This window comes from Rattus norvegicus, chromosome 6, assembly GCF_021556685.1.
Source record: "Rattus norvegicus strain SHRSP/BbbUtx chromosome 6, alternate assembly SHRSP_T2T, whole genome shotgun sequence".
In the NCBI taxonomy this organism is placed as follows: Eukaryota; Metazoa; Chordata; class Mammalia; order Rodentia; family Muridae; genus Rattus; species Rattus norvegicus.
The window spans coordinates 96,735,598-96,748,147 of NC_141539.1; the positions used below are offsets into that span (position 1 = coordinate 96,735,598).

Sequence of the window (12,550 nt, forward strand, 5' to 3'; positions counted from 1 at the left end):
ATCCTCTTATTATGTATTTAAAATCTTGATGATGATGTTCTGGGGTCTACCACCTGCGTGCTCTGAAGAGAAAGATGCAGTTTTATTTTAGGAGCAAAAATGCACTGACATAGGGGTTCTGAACTGTATAAAGTCAGGGTGGAAATAAGTAGCTATGAGTTCTGCGGGTGCAGTTAAGGTGAGGCTGACACAGGCTTCTAGTGAGCGGCTCAGAATTGACACTCCAAGGGAGAAAGTCCTTGCTTTGCTTGTCTTTGTGTTTCACAGCTGAACTGGCTGTTTATGGTTCAAGGACTAAGGGTTTGGAGCTGAGTGAAGTGGGAAATCACAGAGACAGGGTATTCTAGATGCACATGTGCAGCAGGGACACAGGCGGGGATGGATGGGTGGGTGGGGAGGCTCTGGGTTATCTGTTATTGGTGGTGGAGTTGATGATTCAAGTCGATCAAAACTGCCTGGCATGTTGAGGAAGCTTGATTGAAAATTGCCTACTTTTAAAAATAATTACCCTGTTTATATTCCTATTATTGTCAAACAGTCCAAAACCTATTCATTTGGTAAAACTAGAGGTTTTCAGGCCCTCCTACTGTTTCCTCTTGTTATTGTACTTTTGTTCCACAGCTACAGTGGAGGCACCACGTCCTAGGCCTTGCATGTGCTGGTTTGTTCCTCTCTCTGAGTAGCTGCCGTTTAATGGATGCAGACATGCACTGCTCTAGACCTGGCACTGTGTATAGTGATGCTCCCTTTACGTGCATGCCAGCACTGCGCACTGTCTCCTCAGGTCCATTGTCTGTCCTACAGTGGTTTCTGGAGGTGGTGTTGGGGTGTAGGAGTTTTGGATGTTAAACCTCCTCCCAGGTTCCACAGGCCGCCTCTTCACTGCCCACTGTGAACAGGCCAGGTTTCACAAGGTGTCTCTGTGACTGCTTCTGTTGTTTGTCCAACAAGAGTAATCAAGTTCAGTGTCATAAAGACCTATACTTTCAATTTGTTTTATTTTATTTTTTTGGTTTTGGACTTGATACTGGGTCTCCAGTCTATTTTTATTTATTTATTTTTGTATCTGGTATAAGACAGTAGCCCCACATTACCTTTCTGTGTGTGGCTAGGTTGCTCTTCTGTGCCGTTTGATGAAGAGACTGTTGTTTTCCATTGGGTGCTCTTGGGAACGAGCATGGCTTGATCACGTGTCAAAGGCCTGTTCAGGGCTGCATTTTGTCCCACTGGTCTGTGTGTCTGTCTTTGTGTCAGTAGCTCACCACTTGGGTTATCTTTGCACTTCAGTTTGGAATGAAGGAAAGTAAGACCCCAGCTTTGTCCTCTTCTCTCCAGAGTCATTTGAGAGTCCACACTTCTGTTGAAATAGGTTTTTCTTTTTATGCAAAGAAAAAATGTCATTGGAATTTGAACAGAGATATCATTAAACTGTTGATTGGGTGCTACGAGAGTAGTAATCTTCCAGTTTGGGGACTCCATCTACATGCCTTTTAAAATTCTTTTCATAAATGTTTTGTGATTTAAAGGGCTCAGGACTTTTACCATTGTTGAAGAATATTATTGAATTTTCAAAGGCCTATGTAGAGGCTGGAGGATGGCCTAGCAGTTAGGAGCACTTCTTGCTCTTGCAGAGGACCTGGCGTTGATGCCCAGCGAACTGGCTGTAACTCCAGTTACTCACATCTTTTTTCTGGCCTCAGTGGGCACTGGGCACACCTCACGATGCACAGACATAAATGTGGGCAAAACACTCATAAATATAAAGTACAAGTAAATAAATCTAAAAAATAAAGCAAAACAAATATTATAAAACCCTCGTTACACTTCAGAGATATATTGATATTTATATTTGATAACTGAGGATAGAAAAATTAATCCAAGTCTCATGTCAAAGGAAAATTTGGGTCAAGGAGGCTGAGAGAAGACCTTTCTTTCATCAGGGCCCTTGTCATTCTTCTCAGGGAGCCACCTCTGACCGGCTTGGGTGTTTATTATGTTATCACATATCATGTTAAACTTCTTTGTATTCTCATACAAATATATCTGTTTTACAATTCTGATATGATATATTTACTATGCAACTTGGACTTCTGATTTTAGTTAGACCATTGAACATATCAGAAAATGTGTCATGTTTTAAATTTCAGATATAATTGACAAGTGAAAATTATATAATTATAGTATATTGACATTGTTTTTAATGTTTACTCTATACTGTGGAGGTAACATTTCTACATTGATGGTCCCCACATTTAGCTGCTTACTATGAACTTTGGCTATTTCAGAATATCGCTGAGAACCTGGAGTGTGAATTATAAGCCTTAGTTCAATACAGCAAGCTTGGTGATGGCCCAGGCGTGAGGTTTACAGCAGTCTGTGCCATCTCATTCAGAACAGATTTTGCAAGGAAGACAGTGTGTAGTGTCCAGTCTTACTGATTGCCCAATAAAGCAATTAGTGTTCACACCTATATCTAGAAAATTACCAAGTTGGGTGGAGAGGACACACTGGGTAGAGTCAGCGTCCTCTGCACTTCCCTTCTGATGACTTTAGAAAGGCTTTTATTTTGCTTTGGTTTTGGTCCAGGCCAAAATAAGAGCGCAGTAACCCACTTACGATGACTAAAATCTAGTAGCGATCCTTCTTCACTTGCTGTTTGGCTCCTGTAGTTTCGGGAGTGTTTGTTTAGCTGTGTGACTAACTTCTTGAGGATTTAGCACAGACAGGAATCTCCATTGAGAAAACACGCTCCTTCTTGCCACTGCTGGCTATTTCTGTGTTTATTGTCTATTGGGAAGAGGTGATCCATGTTCACAGCCCACCCACCCCACACTTGAGCTCTTCTGCCCATGGAGCATGCTCCCCAGACCTTACGGCTTGCTTCTTCTGCCTTTCCCCTCTCCAGGGTCGGGGTCTTACTGCACTCTGTAGAGGTTTTGCGGTTCGCATGGCTTTGTTTTCTTGAAAGCATGCTTTAAAGCACAGTGATTCCTCGTTGGTTGGAAGTGTGTGTTTGTGTGTGTACGTGTGTGTGTGTGTGTGTGTGTGTGTGTGTGTGTGTGTGTGCGTGTACATGTGTGTGAGTGCACATCTGTGTGTGTTCCTCAGTGTATATGTCTGTAGGTAAATTTATTTGATGCATCTTAGAATCATAACAAGTAATCAGTAACTTCAGCCATGTGGGTGCATCTTGAAGACTCCTTTTCTAGGGTGTATTCTTGAAATTCTCAGAATTTCCCATCACCGCACAGCTAGGACTGAAATGGAGCCAGACACTAAGTTGTAGCATTTGCCGGGTTCTCTCCTAACCATCCCTGGAGCCATCTGGAGGACTTCCACTGTCGTGGCTTCTGTAAGCCAGACTTTCTGTGAGCTGCTTCTCGGGATATGCAGAATTGGAGGCCAACCTCGGGAGGATCTTTCTGACATCGTTCCTGTAGCTGGTGAAGTCCCGAGAACATACGTCTTATATTTGATCTTGGTTATACCTGTCATTGCATTGAAAGTTTTAGATTTGTGGATTGACATAGAAAAACCTAAGTGGGCCACTGTGGTAGATCTGTTAGTCACAATATTGATGGTGATGGTATCTGCTTTTAAGGACATGCGTTTCAAGTATGCACAAAATGCCGGCATGAAAGGGTCAATTGAGAGGCCCGGGAATTATTCAGCTATAGACATAAGCTTTGATGAGGTCATGGAGGAAAGTTGGAAACACTGCACTTTCAGTAGCTCACTGACAACTACGGGATGCTCTTCTGAGCTCCTTTCCCACAGGCACTGCAAGGCACACTTAGACCTACATGGAAGTAATAGTCACCGATTATTAAGCAAGGACTTGGGCTAAATACTTAACCCATGTGACAGTGAATACGTGAAGCAGTTCTGGAATTATCTCTGTGCATCCACGTACCTAGGGCGTTTGGAAGGCTGTATATTAAAAAACCTGTGTCTGTATTGTGAGAAATGTAGTTCTTTTCAGTTTTATCATGAAATGGTTCTGCATGGACTCTGGTGTTCCATGGCTCCTATCAGGTGTGCTGTCCTTTGTCTGCATGTATTAGCTCTTTTCCTATCAGCCCCCATGCTTAGCGTGCTCTGTGTAACCCCAGCACAGTGTGTCAAACACTGGCTCTCAGCTCAGCTGTATGCTAGTCACCCATGGGATCCCCAGGAGCAGCTCCTGGGCCCCAGGCCCAGAGCTCCTGATATTTTTAGTGTGGTATAGGCATCTAATTTTTACCAGACCACCTATATGAGTCTCTGTCACAAATCAAGAGCCCTGTGTCCTTTCTGCCAAAAGGTTGCTGTGACTTTCCTAGGAATAGCTATAGGTTAAATTTGAGACTTGTTAGCTGAGGCTAAAGTGTAAGTGCATTAAACCAGTAGACTGCTGTCTACTGACTAGCTCAGCTGACAATACCTGGGGCAGATTAGGTCATGGGGCTGAGGGTTTTTCTTTCTGTTTGTCTCCCTGACCCTGTAATGTATTTTTCTAATTTTATTTTTGAGAGTTTGTTTGTTTGTTTGTTTTTCTCTCTTTTAATTGCTTGTGGAAATTCCCAACCTGAAAAGAAGTTGGGGAGGGTCCATGTCAAAGCTTTCTCTCTCTCTCTGTACCTTTTAAAACTCGTCGTCTTTCTTGAGCCTTGAAGACCAACGTGACAAGCTGACTTTTCTACATGGAAACATCAGCGGAAGCGTGTCTTGGGTGCCCTCACCCAAACAGGCCAGAGGGGCTAAGCGGCCCTTTTACTGCCTCAGTGTTGTACTTCAGCTTGCATAAAATTGAAACCTCTTTTGAAGTTTTATTACATAAAGTTTGCAAGAGGAATTTTTGTGAAGGGCAGGGTGACTCTTTGGGAGGAGTTGCGATTTCATCCTGTGACTGCGTCTTCTCCCTTGTGGTTTCTGGGTGGTTCCTTGCCTTGTTGTGCTCCTCTCAAGCATAAGTGTCAGGCTGGCATGGACAGAGTTTACCTTGTTGCCCAAAACAAACTCCTGAGCCGTATGTCGTGGGGAAACTGAGGTTGAAACTCCAAAATTTGAAGCCCAGAAAGAGCCAAATACTTAGTAGCTTCCCATAAACATTTCTGACATCTGAAGTCCCACATGGTGCCTATATCCATATGTGTTCAGAATGATCTTTCTCAGGCAAAAAAAGAAAGTATGAATTCCAGAGGCTCTGGGTTTTGGAAGGTAGGGTTTACAATAGATTTTCTGTCTTGGTGATCAATTGACAAATACTTTTCTAGGCAGGGGAGATGCCTTCAGACTTAGAAAATGGATAGTAAGCAGATGAGGTCAGTGACTGGGGACACTGTGGAATGATAGCCTCTGAATTGCCAATGTCAGTGTCCTTGTAGTGACTCAACTGGGTGTGGCTTCTGGTAGTTCATATGCAAGTGTGGGTGAGAGTGAGAGACAGTTGACTTTACAACTCATAGCAGAGTTTTATTTTAAACCCCTTTCCACACTGCCCCCAAACCTCAGGGAATTTCCCACAGTGAGTGGATCAGCTGGCCAACCTGCAGAGCTCTTGATTTCGAGATGGCAGTTGTGCTGTGGAGATTAGGGTGTGACATTCCAGGAATGTGTTCCGCTGAGACAAGCCGAGATGTCAGAGACGCGTCTGGTCAGCTGAGTCCCACAAATAAAAGTTCTCCCTCCCTGCAACTGCTTAATCTTATTCCCACTCTCTCTTCTGTGTCCATTAAACATCACCAGGACTTGCTGATGCTACCCACTTGAAGGTGGCGGCACACGGCGTTTGCGCAGTCTTTAGCCCAATGCCTGTGAAAGTTTCTCTACAGACAGGAAGGGAATCAAGCTCTACCAAGTCTTTATTTAGTGAGTGGGAACTGACAGCACCAAACAGTCATTTCCTTTGGAAGCTCACACCTGAGGTGATCTAGCTTTTGTTTTTCCTATGTTGGTCTGCAGACTCTGACCATCTCAATGTTTGTCTTGGTTTTGTGTTTGAGGTTTCATCTAACCAGGTTTAAATAATATAATGGATCAATTCTTTCTTGTTTTTTTTAGAGAATAGAGGAGACAAAAGTATATACAACTTTTCTTTGAATGATAAAAGTGAGTCAGGAAATACAAATATCTTTCCTAATGTTCTGTAAGTGGCTAAGTTAGGATTTGAACCCAAGTCACAATTCCCGGGCTGCCAGTACCTCAGTCACCCATACTCTGAGGACAATGGGCTCCTTGAAGGAGGCTAAGTTTAACTAAGAGTCTTCCCCAGGTAATGTTTCTGTTTCCTCCCCTGCAAATGCAGTTATTAAAGTAATTTGGTGTGAAAACAGGTCATAAAAGAAGGGCTCTTTCAAACTTGCTTTCTGTTACCAGGAAGGTAAAAGGGCCTCTGAGCAAATCGTTCTTCTATTTTGAGTCCATTGAATGAGTTTTACAGGAATGCTGGTAGCTGCTTTTCTCTCTGAAAGCCTGTGTGGAAATATAGATTATGTATTCTTGATAAACTCTTGTTAGGATATCAAGAAGGGATGAGATTGAGCAGCTTCTGGCTTAAGGGCAGTGAGGGCTGGGAGCAGAAGTCACTTCTTCAAGGGTCAGGGTTTATGGCATCTCCAGCATAGCTTTATCTGGTAAGCCCTGAAGTTTGCAAACATAGTCATCAAAGAGAATATACATAATGTGTAATCTGTTCAACTTCTCTCTGAGAATTTGCCAGAACTATTTCCAGTAGTAAGAAGTTAGCAGTGTCTCCTCAGCCATTGTCATATACCAGTTAATGTTCTATGTGGCCAACACCACTGCTTGTCTGCTTGTGCGTACTGTCCTTAAAACTCAAGTTCCTGCATTGTGGTTGCTGTGGGCTGTTATCAGAGCCAGCCATAGACTTGGAGTTTGTGACTTCAGGAGGCCCTCTTGTCAACCATGTACCAGAACGTGGAAGGAAGGAACAAGTGTGTCTTGCAACACATGTGTCCTTCCCCAGTGACGCATGGTCTTACCCTGGGCTCTTCTTGAAAGCTCTGGGGTGAACCAGAAAGCTACATCGTTTTGCTTGTTAAGGAGTAAAACTTGTCCTCTTAAACAACTGAGGTTTTGGTGGAACCCAGCTGGCCAGGAAGTCTTAGCTTATGTTTTTGTAACCTCCACTTTTAAAGGTGCCTTTGCACAGGCTTCAGGTGGGTCTTACAGAGACAGTGAGGACAGGGACCCAGTGGGAGAACTTTGGCCTTCACCTGTAATTTGCCTATTGACTCAATTCCCAGGCTAGCAGCAGGCCTGCTGCCCAGTGAGTGCCTCAGCTCCACAGTGAGGCTGGGACTCCTCTGGTAGAGAGAGAGCTCCTGTGACACTTCTGGTTTGGCTTCTCTCCCAGATGATTGAGCTGTCCTGGCTCCCAGACGATGGTTTCTGTCATGTGAACAACACAGACATCCTCACCAAGAACACTGTTCTGTTGGCTTTAGGGATTTATACTGTGAACCATGAGGTTAACATATTGAGTCATACCACTAGACCTGCCAGTTTTTCAGGGTGAAAATCTAGTGGTGTCCTTGTCTGCTCTCCCCATGAAAGGTGGTGAGGGAGGGGGCAGGGTTTCTGGCAGGATCTGGGGCAGGGACTTGGAAGCACAATTAAGAATGTATGTACTTGGGGCTGGGGATTTAGCTCAGTGGTAGAGCGCTTACCTAGGAAGCGCAAGGCCCTGGGTTCGGTCCCCAGCTCCGAAAAAAAGAACCAAAAAAAAAAAAAAAAAAAAAAAAAAAGAATGTATGTACTTGCTGGTTGAGTCCTGGTCTGGTCTGAGGGTGTTTGTGCAATTTGGGCCCCTTCCCCCTCATTTAGAGAGAACTAAGGAAGACCCAAGGAAGAAAATCCATAGGTTTGGATTTTCAATTTAGCTTCTGTGCCTGCCTGGATGACCAGTGGACTCAGAAGTACTAATCATCAAGGGGTCCTTGGCTGTTGGATGTTAGGAATTTGTTTTCCCAGGTGTCTGGGTGGGATCGGAGTGGGATGCCCTCCTCATTTTCTTCTTGCATTAGAGAACACTGGGATGAGCGAGCAGAGACTACTGAGTGAATTTCCCAGAGCCACTCCAAGACATGGAACATCCTTTAGGGACCGAGTGTGTGGGGAAGGGCGGTGCTGTCTCTCCACTGCAACGCCCTTTCCGTTTCCTGGTGGAAAGGATGTTGAAACTTGCAGGGTTTCGGATGCTTCTGCAACCTTTGACTGTATCCTATGATTCTTTGGCATTTGGAATCTGCTGTCCTTGGGAAGAGAAACCAGACAAGAGGAATGTGAGAGGAGAGGGATAGCCAGAGAAAGAAGCAAGGCTGTCTTTCCCTTTCACGTGTTCTTGATAAGAGGTCTGGAGTAGGATCGCTGTAGCCCAGACTGCATTGGGTGCCCTGAAAACTAAACTGACATTGGAGGAGGCACTGAAAGCAAGTGATGCGGCAGCTGGAGTGGAGACAGAGCCCCGCCCCTCCATAAGGTTCTCATGCACGCAGAGTTCGCCCTTGGACCTCTGTCTGTGCGTGTGACTTAGACTTATTTTGACTCAGAAATTTCAGAGATCATTTGAAATGCTTGTAATTTGGTGTTGAGATCTTTAACTGGAGAATTTACTGTCAAATAGTGTCTTGGCTAAAATAGCAGAACTGGAGGACAGAAGGTCCCTTCTGAACTTGTGAGTACATGCAGAAACTCTGTTGGCTCCTAGGGTAGTGGGTGGCTAGCAGGAGCTTTGTGCTGCTGGCTCTTTTCCTGGTCCCCACCTGTGTAGGCCTAGTTTCCTTTGTACCAGCTCTAGGTATAGAAAAACCTTGTGAAGATCGCCAGTGAGTCATCTCATCTGCTCCCTTGGTATGGACAGACATCTTTAAAATGTGTGGCAGAGGTCTCCGATGAACCAATTTAAACACTGTACAAATCAGTCCAGCTTACATGGGGCACTCGTGTGTCCTGCTTTATGGAAAGCAAATGTTACGTATCCCCTGTGCTGTCCCTGGCATTATCAAAGGGAACGTGCTAGCAAGGGTGCTCTTACACTTGGAGCTTCTCGCCCATTAGAAAACAAAAAAGCCTAATCATCTTCCTCTCCATCCCCTAAAACTGGCTTTATTTTCTGACCATTGCGGTACTGAGAGGTCTTGCTTGTCTTGTTGAAGAGCAGCACAAATGAGTCTGACTTTGAGCAGGACCACAGATGGCTTGCATTTCTCCCTTTGCTCAGCAAAGTGCACCTGCTCCAGACCTTTAGCTTTAATTGCTTCCTTGTGCTCAGCATAGCCATAGTCATCGGTAATGCTATAGATGGATTGCATCGGGATGTCCCAGAGGTGACTTCTTTCTCTGCCCTAGTGCCAAAAGCTGAGATTAGAGAAGTGTTTTGGTGAGGGCCCAGCTGTCAGGGTGGAATTCATCCTTTCTTTCAGATTGATCTCATTAAAAAGGAGCCAAAAAGTGACACACAGTTTCCTCGTTCAGCAACCACACATGCCCTCTCTACTCAAGAGACGGGCCAGCTGCCCTGGTCCCCGTCATGTCCTCCAGGCTGTGAACTCCCAGAGTGGAGCTCCAGCAATGTCTCAGGCTCTGTCTGGCATGTTGAGGGGACGCAATGAAGATAATGAATAAAAAAAATATTTTCTTAAGCAAAGGATTTTTTAAGCGTGAGGAATTGGGGAACTACCTAAAGGATTTTGTGGTGAGTCTACTTCCTATGGATCTTATTTGTGAATGAGGTGACAGAGAAGCGATCAGCCAGTTTTCCCAAAACTCTTTTGCTCTGCTCCAGGGAAATGTTGAACACCTGGAGGGTGAGTCACATCTGCAAAGCTATTGCCAGCTTCAAAACCCTGACTAGTGGCTAAGGAGTGCTCAGTGCTCCCGTTGGTTATAAATGTTCTGGTGTTGTAAAACCAGATCGATCCAAAGACAGTTGTGGTCAGGCCATCTGATCATGTAGACACTTATGCTTTGTATTCAGCAAGCATTTATTAAAAGGACACTGATCGCCAAGGTCTAACAAGATTTAGTCCCTGCTCTCAGCATCTCTGAGACTAGCGGAAAAACAGATGTGAAAAGCACTGCTGTGTGTGTACAGTAGTGTGGCAAGTAGTGTCCCTGTCCCATAAAAGTGGCATTGTCGGAATGAATCCTGAAAATGGTCTGATGAGGAAGGAAAGCATAGGTCGTTGAGATGGCCCAGAAGATAAAGACATTCACTCACTGCTGTTACTGATGACTTGAGTTCAAGCCCTGGAACCCATGGGAGATGGAGAGAACCAATCCCTGAAAGTTGTCCTGTGTGTGCACATATGTGCACCTAAAAAGGAAAACAGCCTAGTCTAATAATCTATGGGCTCAGCCATGCAACTACTACGAAGGACTGATGGCGGCATGTGTCCACTTGTGGTTGGCCTAAGCTTACGCAGTGTTTGGGAAGTCGGATGATGAGGGCAGGAAAATCCAGTCGGCCGGGGCTGGCATTGCAGCGTGTGAGCCATCTGAGTTTGGGCCTCTGCCCTCACCAGCTCTCATTACTCACATCCTGGGCTTCTCCCTGACTCAGTTGTGCCTGTCACCTCCCTGATCCAGGCCAGTGCACACACTCCTCCAGTCTGGAAACCTTTCTACTGACATTTTTCTCCTACTTTATCCTTTAGGTCTCAGGTAAATGTCACTCATCAGGTGAGGCCTTCCTGAGCACTGTTTGGATCAGCTCAGTAGATGAAGTGCGTGCCTTCAACGGTGCATCACAGCTCGTTAGCCTGCGGTCCAGGGCCTGCCTGGGCAGACCACCTTCCTTTTTTGTTCTGTGAACTAAGAATGGTTTTCACATATTTGATGGTAGCAAAAAAGTTTTAAAAATACTGTTTGTGGATATGCTAAAACATCTTTAGAGTTTTTAAAAATCTTTGTTTTGAGAGAGGGTCTCACGTAGCTGAGACTGGTCTTGAACTCACCGCGTTGTGGTTCATTGTCCTGGACCTTCTGATTTTCCTGCTTGTACTTCCCTAGTGCTGGGGTTTCAGGTGTACACTACCAGATCTCATTTTCCATGGTGCTGGAATGAAACCCTGAGTTTTGCCCATGTTAGTCTGCATTGCCCCAACTGACTTGCATCCCCAGCCTTGGGCGTTATAACCTTACATGAAGTTCATGTTTCACTTTCTAGAGTGGAGTGTTATTAGAACGTGGGCTCACCATGTTTACATATGTCTGTGGCTGCTTCTGTTGGAAAATGGCAGCACTCAGTGTTTGTAGCAGAGGCCAAATTTTCTACAGCGCTTACAGCATTTACTGTCTGGCCATGCACAGGAAAGGTCTACCATCTGGCCTGAACACGAAGGGCCAGAGAGAAGAAACTATTGAAATCATCCTGTTGGGAGGTGAAAGGTGGCTGCCTCAGGCCAATACCCTGACGTTGGAGAGGGTGGAGCCTGGGATCCAGCCTGACAGAGCAAGCAACTTCCCCGACTTCTCTCTGCACATCCCACACCTCACTCCCTGCCGGCCAGATTTTCCTGTGTGAACACCTTTGCTTTACCAGCAAACCAACTCTTCCTCAAGCTTCTCCAGTGGCTCCGGCCTCCTCAGCTTCATCTTTCCAGAGGTGACGGGAAAAGGTTCTGGGTGTGACGTGCTTGGAGAAGCAGTTGGATCTGTGCTCAGTGAAGTGCTTGAGGGGGAGAGAGCCTGTGCAAGTGGCTCCTGCCTGAGAGGTCAAGTGGATGATTGCTTTAACTTCCTGTTTTGATCTGTATCTGGGGATGCGGCTCTGAGAAGTGGCCATCCAAATATGTGGATGAACTGGCTGCCAGTTGGACATCTCAGCTATCTCTGTGCATCATGGGTAATTTAAAGATGCATTTAATCAGTTGTGGTTCCAGTGAGGAACTGGCTTTCCAGTGAGGAAATCTTGACCTTTGGGCTTTACTGAAGCTAAGCACAAATTGCCGTCAAGGCAAAGTAGTGCTCTATACTAAAATTATTTCAATCAGGTTCTGACCTGTTGTAGACTGCAACTTATTGCCCATGTTAGGATTAGTCACCCCGTCATACTCTAATATTTATAGGTGGTGTTTTCCTTTTAAAATTTGGAAACTGTCTTGGACTGAAGTTTAGGTCCTAACACTATCTCCTGGTCCTTCAATATGACCAGAATGCTGTGTAGCCTGAGTTATGTAAATCAACATAGAAAACGCAAAGGAAAACCTCTGTCCCAAAATGTTTGGGTGGTCTGTGTGTGAGGCATTAAGCAGCACTCGCCTTGGGTCTTTGTCCTCATGGAATAGACTCTTCAAAGAGGGGAGAAAGATCAATATCACAAATTACTGTAACTGTCAGTCGTGGCATCCTGAAATGCTATGACGGTTCAGACAAGTCTAGCTGGGTATTTAGCAAGACTGCCTGGAAGATGTGTGTAAACTTCTCAACCTCGAAGCCCGGGTGGGAACCTTAGGACCTTCCAGGTGCTACCCTGTGCATATTTCTATCTATTTCATTTTCTTGCCTTTATTTCCCAGAAGTCTAAGTACTCCACCCACCATACAGA

General features: G+C 45.0%; 1 protein-coding gene across 10 annotated transcripts in view; it reads left to right on the forward strand.

The window, feature by feature from the left end:
- The window catches only part of Daam1 (dishevelled associated activator of morphogenesis 1), a 160,577-nt gene that overhangs the window by 45,843 nt on the left and 102,184 nt on the right, over positions 1 to 12,550 (forward strand). The window contains exon 1 of one of the 10 annotated variants that reach the window (NM_001108030.1): positions 11,555 to 11,848. The exons of the other annotated variants lie outside the window; for them this stretch is intronic. The gene's annotated coding sequence lies outside the window, so the exon portion shown is untranslated. Of the gene's footprint in view, positions 1 to 11,554; positions 11,849 to 12,550 lie in introns of those variants that run through there. 10 annotated transcript variants of the gene reach the window in all.